At 32.2% G+C, this 15,573-nt stretch overlaps 1 long non-coding RNA gene across 1 annotated transcript; it reads left to right on the top strand.

Annotated features, from left to right (window-relative positions):
- Positions 1–3,710: 3,710 nt before the first annotated feature.
- On the top strand, positions 3,711–12,014 carry LOC143083390 (uncharacterized). Its single transcript, XR_012980682.1, has 3 exons — positions 3,711–3,917; positions 9,682–9,753; positions 11,592–12,014. It is a non-coding gene; the product is annotated as an uncharacterized LOC143083390 (long non-coding RNA).
- The last annotated feature ends 3,559 nt before the right edge of the window (positions 12,015–15,573 follow it).

Genomic DNA, 15,573 nt, shown 5'->3' on the forward strand with positions numbered 1-15,573 from the left:
GTCTGTGTTGAACAATTATACTACAAGCATTTTGACAGTAAATTCATCCAACGCTCCCTTCTTGAGCCCCTTTGACTTATCAGTTCAATGTTGCATTTTTCATGAAAAATCATATTTTCATGAAAAATCATATGCAGACCCTTCGGTCTCATAACATCATAATCATTCGCTTCCTTTTCAATATACGATATTTTAGGTAAATATTTTATAATTTCAAACGATTGGAAAGTTTAAACTTTTAAATTATAAATAGGTTGAATTAGGCAAATATGAAGTTTAATAATGATTTTGAATATCCAAGTCATCCATCTTAATCGACACGGGATCACTGGATTTGATGAAAATATACTTATCAATATAATTATCTTTTTTGAAGCAAACTAATTTTTTATCATGTTAATTAAGATGTACAAAGGTACATGTGTACAAGATATTGATTTCCAATACTTTTCAATCTGTGCACAAAAACAAAAACAACGAAACAATTGGTAAATCGATGAGTACATGTAAATGAAAATACATATAGGATATCGATTAATTGTTTTTTTTTTTGCTTAATGTCCAGTGGCAAATATGTGATGCTTTTTCGGGTGTACGCTTGCCATGTTTTAATAATACTTGTTTAAACTTCTGAGATAAAAGAGTTTTTATATTATATAAAAGATGTTGACAATTCCAAGAGGTATATAAAAGCAACTTTTAAAACGTGACAATAACTTTTTATCAGATTTTATCATTTAGTTGATTCGACGAAGGGTCTAAAAGTATGGATATGTTTAAAGAATAAAGAATGAAGCTCAGTGCAGCTTTAATTGTTTTTATGTATGTAAAAATAAGAAGATGTGGTATGAGTGTCAATGAGACGACTTTCAATTCAAGTCACAATGTAAACAATTAGGGTCAAAGTAAGTAACGGCCTTCAACACGGAGCATTGGCCTACATCGAACAGCAAGCTACAATGTACAAAGGCCCCAAAATGAACCTTGTGTTATTATTCTGGCGCGATTTAAAGACTTATTGTAAACATATTTAGTTATAGTGGATTGATTAACAAGTTATTACAATTTATATGAATCCCTTTCCACTTTGCGGGTGCGATTGCTGCCTTGTAGTGGCATTAGCCTGCTCTTTTTCAAAATCTACATGGGTATCTTTTACGTGCAAGAGAAATGACTCATTGATCGTCCCCTTCCGACAGACTATCAACGTTTGAATGGCTTTACAATTCATCTAATGTGTTTTGATCTATATTGAAAGTCAGACGGTAATCTATACATTTTTTACTTCTATGTCATTTTATCTTTTGTGGAGAGTTATATCATTGGCAATTATACCACACTCTTCTTATATCTTTTTTATTGTATAAATTTTATAGGTTGTACATTTTGTACCAGATTGTAAATTGGTTAAAAAATTAATTGTCTATTTTGTAATGTTACATGTACAATGTATATGTGTAATAGTATACAAGTCTTTTGTTGCTAATGCATCAGAAAGTAAATCGACAATTTTATGTACACAACAAATGCAAAAGTATAAGATTGGATCCTAGAATCTTTATATATACAAAGGGGTCTTATAAGGGATTTATTCTAATTGAGATGACACCAGAAAACGAAGGTCACCGTTAATAATGTTCGTTAGGGATCAACCATTTACATGTAACTTCAAAGAAAGGGGGTCGGTTCGTGTTTTTATTATTCGTAATCAGATCCTTTTTTCGCGAACACATATATTACGTTTTTCGACGCAATCAATTTCGTAATCTAATACTATAAGGTATTTAAATGTAGGGGGAAATTGCACTCAGAATATTGTTTTTGTCACCTGCTTGACTAGAATATTTTTTTCCATCAAATTGGGATCAAAATTTTCTTTTAGAAAAAAAAAACATACCCCTCCGTGGAAGTTAAATGGTCGCTCCCTTAATTAATAGTGGTAATCAACATACAGTTTACTCCTATCAGTGATATTGTTTGCCTTAAATTAATGGAGAATAAAGGCTTTTTCTCCTGGAGAAAAATCCCAATTTGAAAAAAATGGCTTAAAATTATTCCCAAAAAGACAACTTTTTTCCCAAACTGTGCAGTCTCAGTAGTAATTGTGCATGAATACAAACTGAAAAACACTCATTTAAACCATTTTCATGCCTAAAATGACTATATGTGCAGATTTTAGGGTCTATTTAGGTATCATCACTGACAATAAGCGGTCTTATTTCAAATGAGAGTTTACCTCTCAAAAGGGGGTCTGCAAATTGAATTTCCAGTTAAATTCATCTTTCATTATAAATTTCCCAATTTGATTAAAATGACGCATATTTCCCCCCCCCCCCCCCCCCCCCAAAAAAAAAAAAGAGTAGAGGTAGTTTTGAAAAAAAACCAACAATATCACTGCCTATTGACTAGTATTGTTAGTTTATCTACAGAAGGTCGGTAATTCTCTCCGGCAACTCCAACTTCCTCCATTAACTCCAGCTTCCTCCATCAACAAAAAAAATATGACCAAGCAATAAAGTCATTAGAACGGTTGTTTTAAATCTATTGAATTGAAAAGACATACACTGGTAAATTTGACACATATGCTGTAGTATAGAAATGGCGTCATTTTGACACGTTATGCAACAGTACAATCCGTCGTGAAAAGGTTTCATATGTTGTGCTAAGAGTAATGTATATAAACTCAATATTTCCCATGTTCGTACTTTGGTTGGCCCTTGATAAGGCAGCAACCATTTGATTTTCTGAGGGGGGGGGCTATGTTTTTTTTTCTGGACAAATTTTTTTTGCGACAAGTCGAAAACATTTTTTTTCTTACAATTTTAGCATTACATATAGTGCAGATGAGGGTGAAACAAACAATTTTTTTTTCTCAGAATCAAAAACAATTTTTTTTTTCTCCAAAAACTTGAAACAAACTTTTTTTTCCAAAAAAAAAACATAGCCCCCCCCCCCCCCCCCCCAGAAAATCAAATGGTTGCTGCCTAATTGATGTCCTGAATATTTTTCAGGAGGAACAAGGTTGCGTCATGCTCGGATGGTGCAACGCTTTTTGCACTAATCCACATACCCTTAATTTGAGCTTAAAATCATAAATTTAAATAGTAATCTTTTTGCACTAATCCACATATCCTTAATTTGAGCTTAAAATCATAAATTTTAAATAGTAATCTTTTTCGAAAAAAAAAATACCAAAAATAATTTTCAAAGTCACCAAAAATGAAGGTGAATTGCAATACAAATAAAACACAGTGTAATGGTATTGCATGCACATGTAGGACTCCGTGGTGAAACATGTCTGTTTGTACAAATGTATGGTCAATACAGACGTAGTAATTTCAAAATAAAAAACAACTTAGGATTCCATTTCCTTCCAAGTAACAAAGAAACTTTTAAAATTTTATTATTCAGTAAAAATCTTCAAAATTTAATCAGAATACATACTTGTCTTATTGCCCATACCACATCTTCTTATATCTATTGCAAAGAAAGTAGAAGGGATAACCCAATATTTTGTAAATTTTTTAAAACAGAAATGACCCCCTTCCGCCCCCCCCCCCTTTTTCCCGTTAGATAAAGCTTGTACTTTCAAATATATTTATTTTAACAAAACTTTCATATAAACAAAAATAAAAGTACAACAGGTGACATTCTATGCCAAAGGATAAACGTGGAAAAAGCAGATCCGGTTTACAAAGTTAACAACATTCATAAAACTATATATATACATGAATTATGTAAATAACTGTCATCATCTGTAATTTGTCATGGTCATATTTTTATCGTTTTTAAGTCTGTAGTGTTTCAACTAGTGTATGCGAATATTTACAGTTCCGATCCGGATTGTTGTTTTATGTTTCTCAGAATTGTTTATTGTCTTCTTCTACGTTATAAAATAACTGACAGACTATGTGCAGGTAAATAAGAAATCTTTTAACCTTATACTACTACAATTCTTCATTCTAATGCGTGTTTATGCATACATGTATTTCTATTTTTTTCTCTCTGGATTGTAAGTGTATATTTGTTCATCGTTGAACAAGGTAAGATTTAATTTATGATTCAATCTTTCATTTGGTTTATATATATATATTTTTAGAAGTGATTAATTGTTGCCCAGTGGCAAATATTTCATGATATACCAAGGGGATCATCTTAAACATGTATTCATCTATAGCTCTATGGTATCTGAATCCAGTTAATACATACATATATAACCCCGCCACTTACTGATGATCATAATGTATGTATTAGCCTGTCCAAAGTCAAGTTCAGTAATTCTGTGGTAGTCGTTTGTTGCTATATATCAAACTTATTTTTCGTACATTATTTGGTACAAAAATCAGGTCGATAGTTTTCTCGTTTGATTGTTTTATATTTGTTATTCGCGGACATTTAAAGCTGACTTTGCTATAGGGTTTTACTCATTGTTGAAGGCCAGTGGTGACCTATAGTTATTTCTGTGTTATTTGATCTCTTGTGAAGAGTTGTCGCATTGCGAATCATACCCCAGCTTCTTATTTATATATGTATACAGAATTTGTATAAATCTATGGCGATTTCTTGTTTTTCCCCAAATCTATGGGAGATTTTAAATCGTGTTATTTTCCGGGAAAAAGATTAATATATACCGTCACAATTAAAAAAACATCTTCTTGCGTTGTCGATTTAGCTAAAGATCACACATGTATACTGTTGGGTAAGAAAGTAAGATTTCTTGAGAAAGCCACTTGTTTTAAGGCAAGTCATTGGTCAGATATGTACTCACTCATCTTATTTTTGCGCTCAATCTGTCATAGTTTTGGGAACTAGTAAATTCGCCTGAGATAAGGAAACTATAGATTATTTGCTATGATTTCATTTTTTCAAACTATGCTCTGTCATCAATTTGGGATGACATACTGTCATATTTGCCATAGATTTGGAATCGGCCATTTGCAATAGATCTGACACACGCCATGATTATGAGTCCTACATACAATGTATATAGGTATCACGTGAGGAATATTATATATATGTTTCTTATATATTTTGGGGGGAATGGTCGAACATGTTTACTTACATTGTGTTCAAACTCACGCTTATTTTTGTAATCTTTAACTTTTTATTATATTTTGTCTGTCTTGATCGTATTGCAATATTGGCAAATGATTTCAAATTTGGTCGTTTAACTTTACAGCTTACCTGGCCCAAAGGGACACGCCAGCTTTTCTTATCACTTGTATGTCGTTCGTCGTCCGTCGTCTGTCGTCCGTCGTCCGTTGTCGTCGTCCGTCGTAAACTTTTACAAAAATCTTCTTATCTGAAACTACTTGGCCAAATTTAACCAAACTTGGCAACAATCATCAGGGGGTATCTACTTTTAAAAAAATGTGTCCGATGACCCAGTCCACCAACCAAGATTGCCGCAAAAACCTTTTTTTTCCGCAGTTTTTTTCTTATTATCTTGAATATCATTATATCTAGAATGAGAGGTAAACTCTAAACAGCAATAATGTTCAGCAAGGTAAGATATACAAATAAGTCAACATGACCAAAATGTCAATTGACCCCATAAGGATTTATTGCCCTTTTAAAGAAATTTTTAACAATTTTTTGTAAATGTTTGTGATCTTTTACAATAGTCTTCTCATTTGAAACAACAGAGACAAATTTAACCAAACTTGACCACACGCATCATAAGAGTATCAAAATGGCAGACTTGGCTAAAAATATGATATTGGAATACAAGGCAGTTTTAGGCTTATATCTCTGAAACTAAAGCCAAAGTATGACGGTTGCATTATTTCATGCATCAATTGTAAATAAAACAAAATCGGGTGAGCGACACAGGCTCATTTGTGCCTCTAGTTTGATGTTTTATTCAAAGGTTACTGATGGGTCTTTTGATGACGAAACACGTGTTTCGTACATACAAACTCATGAGCCTTATATCTTTGATGAGCTTTATTTTTAAAGCAAAATGAGACAAATGATATACAACTTGAAAGAAATCAAACGAAATCATTTGTGGAAAAGTATTTCTGTAATACTACATTGTAGATATAAAATAGAAGATGTGGTATGATAGACAATGAGACAAATCTCCACAGGCGACCAAAATGACCAAAATGACGCAGAAATTAACAACTTTAGGTCACCATACGGCATTATTTATGAGCAAAGCCTATAGTCAGCTATATGAAAGGCCCCGACATGACAATGTAAAACAATTCAAACGAGAAAACTAACGACCTAATTGATGTATACATAAAAATGAACTAATAACAAATATGTAACACATAAACAAACGACAACAACTGAAATACAGGATGTACAAAAATATACATTTGTGAAAAGTCATGCTATGACATCTTTAATATAATCGACCGGAGAGTCGGGAGTAACGGTTCATCGTTGAAGGTACTTAACCGAATTCACTCTTAGATTGGTCTTTCACTTTTTATAACTGTATAGTTTGTTTTGTCAAATTTTCAAACTACACCTACAATTGCACCTAGGCTTGGACTCTTTTTAAAGACACGATATTTGGTTAACCATAATAGTTAATAACAAAAGTCACGGAATCATATGCGTTTGTTTACATTATTCTCTGGTTTTTAGTCTTATCTCTTAACTAAGTACACTTAATACATTTATAAGACAAGGTCTAAACTATAATGGACCACTGTTTTGGTTTGGATTTATTTGTCGGCACAAATTGCGTTTCATGTAAGTTTTCAGAATTTTAAGGAAGCGTTGTAAGATGGAATAGATTAGGGTCCCTCAGTTCTATATTCTTTAGATTTAAATCGTTGTTTATTTTAGTAGGCTAAGCCTATTATCCTTTTTTCTATATATTTCACCACCCTATTTTTCCCTGTTCTTAATTTGTTTGACTTGTCGTTCTCTTTTTATCTTATCTTTTGCACTTTGTGTCCACTTGTTTCTTATTTAGAAAAGCCCTATCTGACCTTCTTGTAAAGGATTGGACAAATAAATAAATACATTTTAAGAACAACGACTTGCGCACTTCCTGATACATGTAACATAAACAAGAGTTTTTTTTGACGTGTTGTTTGTTGAAAAATGACGAAATTTCCCCCGTGTTGTCATTATACACGTATATTATGTTCTTGCGTTATAAAATCAACTGTTACATGTACATGTATATGTGGAATATCACATTGCTTATGATTACGTAATAGATATGTAAATCGACTTAAATTTACTATCGGTTTGTTCAGAATGTGCGTACTATTTGTTTGTTTTTTTTTTCTCTTTCAAGAAACTTATATCAGTAAATTAAAATGCATTACTTTACATTCAACTGTATATTGCCAACCAAATCACAAAGAACTGAAAAAAGTACGTAAGAAAGCAGATTCAAATCGTCGAGTGTTTCTTACTTGGTCCATAAAAGGGTCTAGATGGGGTCTTTTTTTCTGTATTATTTAGATGTTAAGGCCAATTATTTTTATATTCTTTTATCTTTTTCTTATATACGTAACTATAATATTCTGTAAGTATTCTCTTTTCGGAATTTGGGTCCTCAGTGCTCTTTAACTTCGTACTAATTTTCCGTTTCCTTTTTTTTTATTCAAATGACACTGATGAGTCTAATGTAAACCAAATGCTCGTTTGACTTTCAAAAGTGTAAGCCTGGCATTTTAGATAATTTTGTTTAATAAACACAAGCAAGACTATCATAGGAATGACTATCATATGTTTGATTGTCTTATATAAAATGACAAAACAATAATGTGTTTGAACCAAGGCTCCGTGTTGAAGGCCTTACATTGACCTATAATGGTTTCCTTTATAAATTGTTATTTGGATGGAGAATTGTCTCATTGGCAGTCAGACCACATCTTCCTACATGTATACCCATTGAAAGTGATATTCGTGCACACCTTTCTTCATTTATGACATCAAAGTAATGGTGGACACATTGGTTTAGAACTGCTTACCCTTCAGGGGCACTTGAGTTCAACACCGATATAATGGATCGATCTGTACATTTTAAAAAGTTACATTACATGTATATTTCATAGGAATCTATAATTTCCATTAGCTGACAATAATATGTAGCGGGTACTCCAATATCACATTTTATTTCCGTATAAAATTTCACAACTACATGTATGACTACATGTGCTATTCATGACGATGTTAAATTAATGCATAGAAAACCTACGAAAACATTGATACAATTCATAATTTTATGTTTGAAGCATATATATACATGTAATTTTAAGAATTAATTATTTCTTTTATTATTTCACAGGGCTATGAAAGCGTTCCATATAAACTGTACAAGGCTTTTACACCAATGCAATTTAAAAAAAAATATTAAATTCTTTCTTTATCTCCTATTACTTTCTTTCCCCATTTGTTTATCTCCTAAAAGAGCAAAATTCTAATTAAGTGGTATTCTTAGGTTTACATAAATGTTGCTTTATGGTTACAAGAGCGCAATTATTTGTTTACATTTTACCGGTAAGATGGTACTCAGAATCATTGAGAATCCTATACGGCTTCTGATTGGATGATACAGGATTGGAATTACATTTAATCGAAAGTTTATCTAATTAGGTTTAAAAGTTGTCGAAAATCATTTTCACATTTTACGAAGTATAGAAAATATCTTCCATTTCTGCACGTCGGAGCCATTAAAAATATGCCCTTATCCTTAAGCGAAACAAAAACTATCTTTAAAAAGATATCCGACGTATTTAAATTTGAGTATAATTATGTTTAAAACTATCATTTCGATAACCTTCAGAAGCACAAAGATACCATTTAAATAACGTTTTCTCTGTTTGTGTTCAGTATTCTCGGTCCTCGTATCTTTCTGTTTACATTCACCAAAACCCCGCGGAAATCTCACATGCGTAGGTGCGTTTTAAAAGTCATGTACGTTCGTACAACAAAGCTACATTAAAAATTATATAATTGTCCCGAATAAACAGCTGTCACAGATGCAAAGAGCTATTGGAGAAACAATTATTTTGATAAAAATATAAATCTTTGTAAGATCTAGTTCCAATATTTATAGTTTTTCACTTGCTTTCCATCACGATATAATTAACGAGACGTTTTTTTCAAACACAACTAAATCACCCATCAAGACAGCATTTTGTCCAATCACAGAAAGGAGTTTCGAGCATGCGTATTCTGTTGCCATAGTTAAGCGTCCTTAAGTTCAAAGGGCACAAACCGAAACTATACCGACTACGTCGGAAAAAATTGTAATGGTTGTAATGCAACAATGGCATTTCTAGTAACAGGAACTGCTACCCAATTTTCCCTAGTTTGTGTAGTCTTCGAGAAAAAAAAATATGGAACACCTGTGGTATCCTATGGAAAATGCATTACGAATAATTGCGCTCTTGTAACCTTATAAAACTATCATGGTTTGAATTGTCTGCCGTGGTAGTATTGACAAGGGAAACTACTGAATGTTGCAATATTGAGTTACATGTATCTCCCTTTTGAAGCTTATGGTACTCTTGACCTATTTAATATTTTAAAGGTCTCCCTGTGACCTTGAATATCACGTATGCTGTCTTAATCTGAACTTGTGAAAGTTACATAGAAACACAATATGTTGCATAGCTTCCTCTGCATAATCTACATTACACACGCCCACAAAATCTTGTTTTAAAACTAATTTCATGTAGTTTAACTTCTTTTTTTCAGATCTAAAGAGGCTGAATTTATTAGATGGAAAATGAACAACAAATTGAATTAACAGAGTTTACAGATGTTAAGGTACAAGTATAAACTTTATCGACCGGTTCATTGTACCATCTCATTGAAGCTAATCATGCGACTAACTGGAGGCGTATGTGTTGCAGTCATTCTGGTTTGAGTTTAAACGGTTCCGGTTTTAAATGGTTAGAACCTATTAAAACCGGCTTTGGTTCACCGTTTATCAAAACAAATAAATAAATATACAATTTATATATATTGTTGGAAAATATAAAATTTATTGGTACGAGCTTTAGAAAAAGGACGGAAAGCGAGCCATGCCGAGCCTTTCTCCTTTTTCGTAGCGAGAACAAATACATTTTATATTTCCGACAAGGTACATATATATTGTATTTATCCTGAAAATAACTGACTTTGCATAAGACAGAATGAAAAATAGATATTTTGTGACATGACTTGCATAATAGTCGAGGAACAAAATGTTTAAGGAGTTTGCGAATCAAATTGAATAAAATATCAAAACATGCTATAGTTTTTCTTTTACAAATAGTGACTTAGATTGGGAGTTGTCTCGTTGGCACTCACACCACATCTTCCTATATCTAATTGATAACCGATGCAGTCAATGATAAATCTGGGGGGAAATCCCCTTCCCTCTCTGAATATAATATTGAATATCTTTATCTACAATAATATCCTATATGGTTTGTCATTTAAATTCCTAATAAAAATTGGTATGATTGAAAATACATGTATATTTGCTACTTTTCTAACAGCGCTTGACATAAAAAAAAACTTTACGAAAAGTTAATTCATTGTTAAACATGGAAAACGGAGATTTATCCTCGTATTAATAATGCAACCAAACGGCTCCCCGGCATTTCCAGCTCCGATCCACATACGGGTCCGCATACTACTCTACACTAAAGTGATGGAGTAAAGGAAAATAGTTCCGGAACGGAAACGATCACTGTACGGAGTTTGCAACCCAACTACAGTAGAGTGATTGATTGTTGGTTGCTTAACGTTCAGTGGCAAATATTTCATGCATATTCAGGACGATTGACATAAGATTCAAAGGGTAATAAACAATTCTTGCTCCGTGTATCATATCAAGGCGATTAGTCCTTTTTGGATAGATATATTAATATAATGAAAAAGGGTTAATTTTATTATTGATTGATTGTTGGTTGATTAACGTCCAGCGGCAAATTTTATGTTAGATTATATTAGGATCATACTTTAAGGGATCAGTTCTATAATATGTATCGCTGGGCCGTCAGATAAATCTGACTGAACCATTATGTTTATGAATGCCCATATATATATTTTAAATCTTAATCTTTGTAGTTCGACCAATAAATACCTAAATACACCCACACTTTCTTTATAAAATACATAGATGGTAGAATGAGCTTGTTGTTGTCACAGCATGCACTACACCTAAAATGCAAACAGACTGACACAACAAATATGTATTGTTTAATTGATTAAGGAATGACTATGCACCTATGTTTCAAGCGATTAACTCTCAACACACTTGTTAGCAATCAAATTCGTTTCAACGCAATTGATTCCAGAGTACATGCACACTGAATGTAGCCAACTGAATTTGATAGTTTGTTCGTATGTTGTACAATCACACCATTGTCGTGGTTTGGGGTGGGTGAGCTACAGACATTTTCTTATGTCGAAAATGGCGGATTCAAACGGCTTTTGTAGCTAGGTAAACCTCTCACTTGTATATAAACTTCTCACTAAATAAGCTTCAGTCCTATTTTTCAAGAATTTTACTTCTGTATTTTTGTTTATTTATTTTACTTTTTTCCCAAGATTATTGGCCAGTACTAAATTGGTATAAAACATATAACAATAATTGTATTTTGTTCTGTTATCAGGTCCAGGATGAAGACGATTTTGCAACAGAACAACACAAACCGATTTCCAAAAAAATGAAATATGTCTGGAGGACCTTGGAAATCGTCATTATAACATCGGTAGTCTTACTGATTAGTTTCATAATAAGAAAAGTCATCGGAAGTAAATATTTGCATCCGGCATAATTTATTTGTATAATAATAATTTGAAATGTGAATTTAACACAGTGAGAATAGCGTTTAACGCTAGTGCTGGGACACACATATTCACAGAGGAGTGTTACAATTGCCAAACATGAACAAGAAAATAGCAAAATAAAGCTAGAAATCCGTACTATTTATATTTATTTGTTAAACATTTGTACTTGAAGTGATTGTTGATGAATGTATCTTTTTTGCTTGTATGTTTGTTTTTAAAAAATATAATTTTAATGTCAAAATCGATTGTTGGTTTGTTAAAATTATTTCACAAAATAGGACTAAGAGCAAACACTAGTTGGATCAGACTCGGACCTTAATTGTTTTATTTTGATATGAAAAATTTGGTGTTGCTTTTAGATCATTGATTTTTATGCATAATTTATTTACAGATTTTACACACTAGCTAGAAACAGTTTAGAGCTTGATATATTGAATAGACAACTAAACATTTTCGAGATTGAAAAAAAAGGTGGTCCTTTATGTGCCACTTGATTATTTGTGTCGATTGGTTGCTGTCTTAACATTACTAAAAATTGTATTAAAACCGGGGTACCGCACATCGCCATTTATTCATATAAATATGGTATATTTGTATATATATAATAACATAACATCGGCATGCATAGTGATACAATTAAGTGATTGGTGGATTCTTGATTGCTTTACGTCCAGTGGCAAGTGTTACATGCATATTCAGAACGTTAACACAGAAACACTAAATACAATAGAAAGGTCTTGTAGTTTAGGTTGTCAGGAATTATGGTAAGGGAAAAATGGACAGACATTTAAAATCATGATATATTGGATATTGACAGATCATTTGCCCTACACTATGCCGCTTACAGTTCCCACAAAGAGATGTTGCAATGATTCGCGTGACACTTTATTCTTACTGGACGTGGGTGAGATGTTGTACATGTATTGTAATGTAAAATTGTGTCGCAAGTTTATATTGCTATTGTTCTATTTATGAATTCAAGGTAATCCTACACATCCAAAGTGACATACGCCCGTTTTGGTAATGATTTTACTACCGGTCGGAAGATGACCAAAGTGACCATATTTCTCTCCCCTAGTCTCCATACGAGGTAAATGCGTATCATTTACATTCTGAAGGTTTGTATTGGCATTCAGTTTTGACCTCGGCCAATCTGACGTTTACAATGTACGTGTCAAACATGACTGAGAGAAATCGATAACTCGTACTTCATGAACTGATATGTGGAATGTTAACATATTCAGAGTTTGTTTATAATATGAAACAGGTGTTAGCGTGGTATAACATTTTTAATTTTAAGAATATATAAATAGAAAATACAAAATTTTTCAATCAACTTTTCACTAATATAAAAGGGCACTTGCTGTCAAATTCATGTTGACCAATTTTAATCAAATTCTCATATTTGATTTATAACAATGTAAAACATTTATTCAAACTATAAAAAGTCTAAAATAGCTTCGTTTTGTTTGTATTTAAGTCTAGACACCATCTAATAATATCAATTATCGAGTTGACCTCCAAAGTCACCCAATGACCATATAAGCGATGTAAACATAAATATAGATATAAATAGATTATGCATTGCAAACTTGTGCTGTTAGATTCTTCTAGGTCTATTTTATTTCATATTATAGATGTTTATCATCGTTTTTACCTGTATAAGAATCCATGTTTTTAGCTTATTTTGACAAAATTGAACTACACTGTCTGCTAAAAGCTAAATATTATTTCGCTATTTGCATTTAATTAATGATTGAGCCAAAAAAAAAAAAAAAAAAAAAAAATACATTAGATTCTTTTATATATCTCGTAGCTGGTGCCTCTTTAAACCAAGGGAGACAGGTTTTATATAAGTTCTTCTTGTTTTCCGAATCCCTGTATTTCTTTTGAACAATTGTATTTTTTGCATTTTTGAAAAATAAAATTGTTGCTAATATTGACTTCATGTGGATTCTGAGAGAAAGTTGTATCATTTGCATCTTCTTTTATACGCAACAGTCAAGACAGGAATTTTCATATATTTCTTTGTTGCATAAGTCTTGTGCATTGTTGAAGATCGTACGGTGATTTATGTATCTTAACATCTACGTTTTTTTTTGTCTCCGGTGGAAAGTTGTCTCGTTTGGGATTTTTTTTCACATTGGTTATTGTATACAGTCACACCTGCTTTAGAGACCAGCTGCATATGCAAAAACCTGCATTATATATAAGACTATTAGTCTTATATTCCTCTGCCCTATAGCACATTTCATATTGTTGAAATCTGTATTAAAAGACAACTTGTCTTCAGAGACAACTTTTTTGTTTTCACTTATGTGGTTTCTTAAAATAGGTTTCACTCAGTCTGTATCTATGTCTTCAAAATTTATTTAAGGTCATCTTTAAAATAGAAAACGTACTATATGGTCTGGTTAATTCAATGAAAATAGAAAATGCATAAGACCTTCGACATTGAACATACTGTTATGAGAAAGCTTACAAAAATTATGAAATAATAGCTATCGCATTGTGTCTTCGATGCTATTATGATGACTATAAAAAATATGGAAAATAATCAGGTTAACCTGAGGGAAAATAGTACACAGAACAAATCAGTCGCCCGAAACAACTTCTCGCCAATCATTTCGCTTCCGACGTTCACATTTTTATTGTGCAAACATATTTTAAATAAACGATCTATATTTGTGTTTTGTCATATCATTGCACTTTTGTAATTCTTCGGTTGTGTAACTTTACATGCTGTCATTTCCTTTAAAACAAAATTGAACGCGGAAGTACACAATATCCAGATTGAGTCCTTTGGTTTTCTTTCAGACTTAAGTACTTTTATAAGCGCATTAAGAGAAGCATTTGTAATAATGTTCCTGTAAAGAGACGTTTTACTAATAATCGTATTACTTAGTATTTACAATCTTCTGACGTCATACAAGCTAAGAAGTCCTAAATGAATTACAAATACGAATAATTATACGCTTATTCCGCGTGAAATGAAACCGAAATATATTAAAATGCTTCTTGTTTTTGCTGATGTTTGTGTAGAGCTCTCCATCTTTAGTGAACGGTGTTGTGCTTTGTGTAATGTTGTTTTTCTATTATTCTGTTGGACTTTTTTTTTATTTTTATCCGTGGAATTGTCAGTTTATTTTCGGCTTATGAGTTTGGGTGCATGTCCTTTTTGTATCATTCGCCTATCTTTTCCAATGTATATTATATAAGTTTTGATAATCAAATTCTTAATTTCAACTTGTCTTTTATTATTATTAAGATTGTTTATTGACAGTGTAATGTCTTTTGTTAGTTTAAACATATTTTCGGCCTTGCATTTCCCCGTTTCTAAGTCTCGTCCGTATCTCGTTGATATGTCAAGTCAATGCACTATTATTGTCTATAATGTACAAAACGTTTTCATTACAAAACGGGTTTCGAGGTAACAATTTTCAATCTTTTCTATTCTATGTTCTATCTGTAAAAAAAACACGACCAAAATAGATTGGAAGAAAACTAATCAAGTGTATAAGTGTTGTTTCTTCAAGATTCGTCGTATGATGAGGCAAATGGTGTCACCTAATTACTTAATCTGCCATATACATTTTTGATACACTCTTAACACGGTTGCCACGTGTGGAGTATGATCTTCTTACCCTTCAATATACCGGAGCACCTAACTATAAGATCACCCCCAGATTTTCGTGGGATTCGTGTTGTTCAGTCTTTAGTTATTTGCATGTGCTGTATTTTTTGTACTTTTTTTTAGCCAACTGGAGTTCTCAGTTTGTTTTCGACTTTTAAGTTTGAATGTTC

This window comes from Mytilus galloprovincialis, chromosome 7 (assembly GCF_965363235.1).
Source record: "Mytilus galloprovincialis chromosome 7, xbMytGall1.hap1.1, whole genome shotgun sequence".
Classification (NCBI taxonomy): Eukaryota; Metazoa; Mollusca; class Bivalvia; order Mytilida; family Mytilidae; genus Mytilus; species Mytilus galloprovincialis.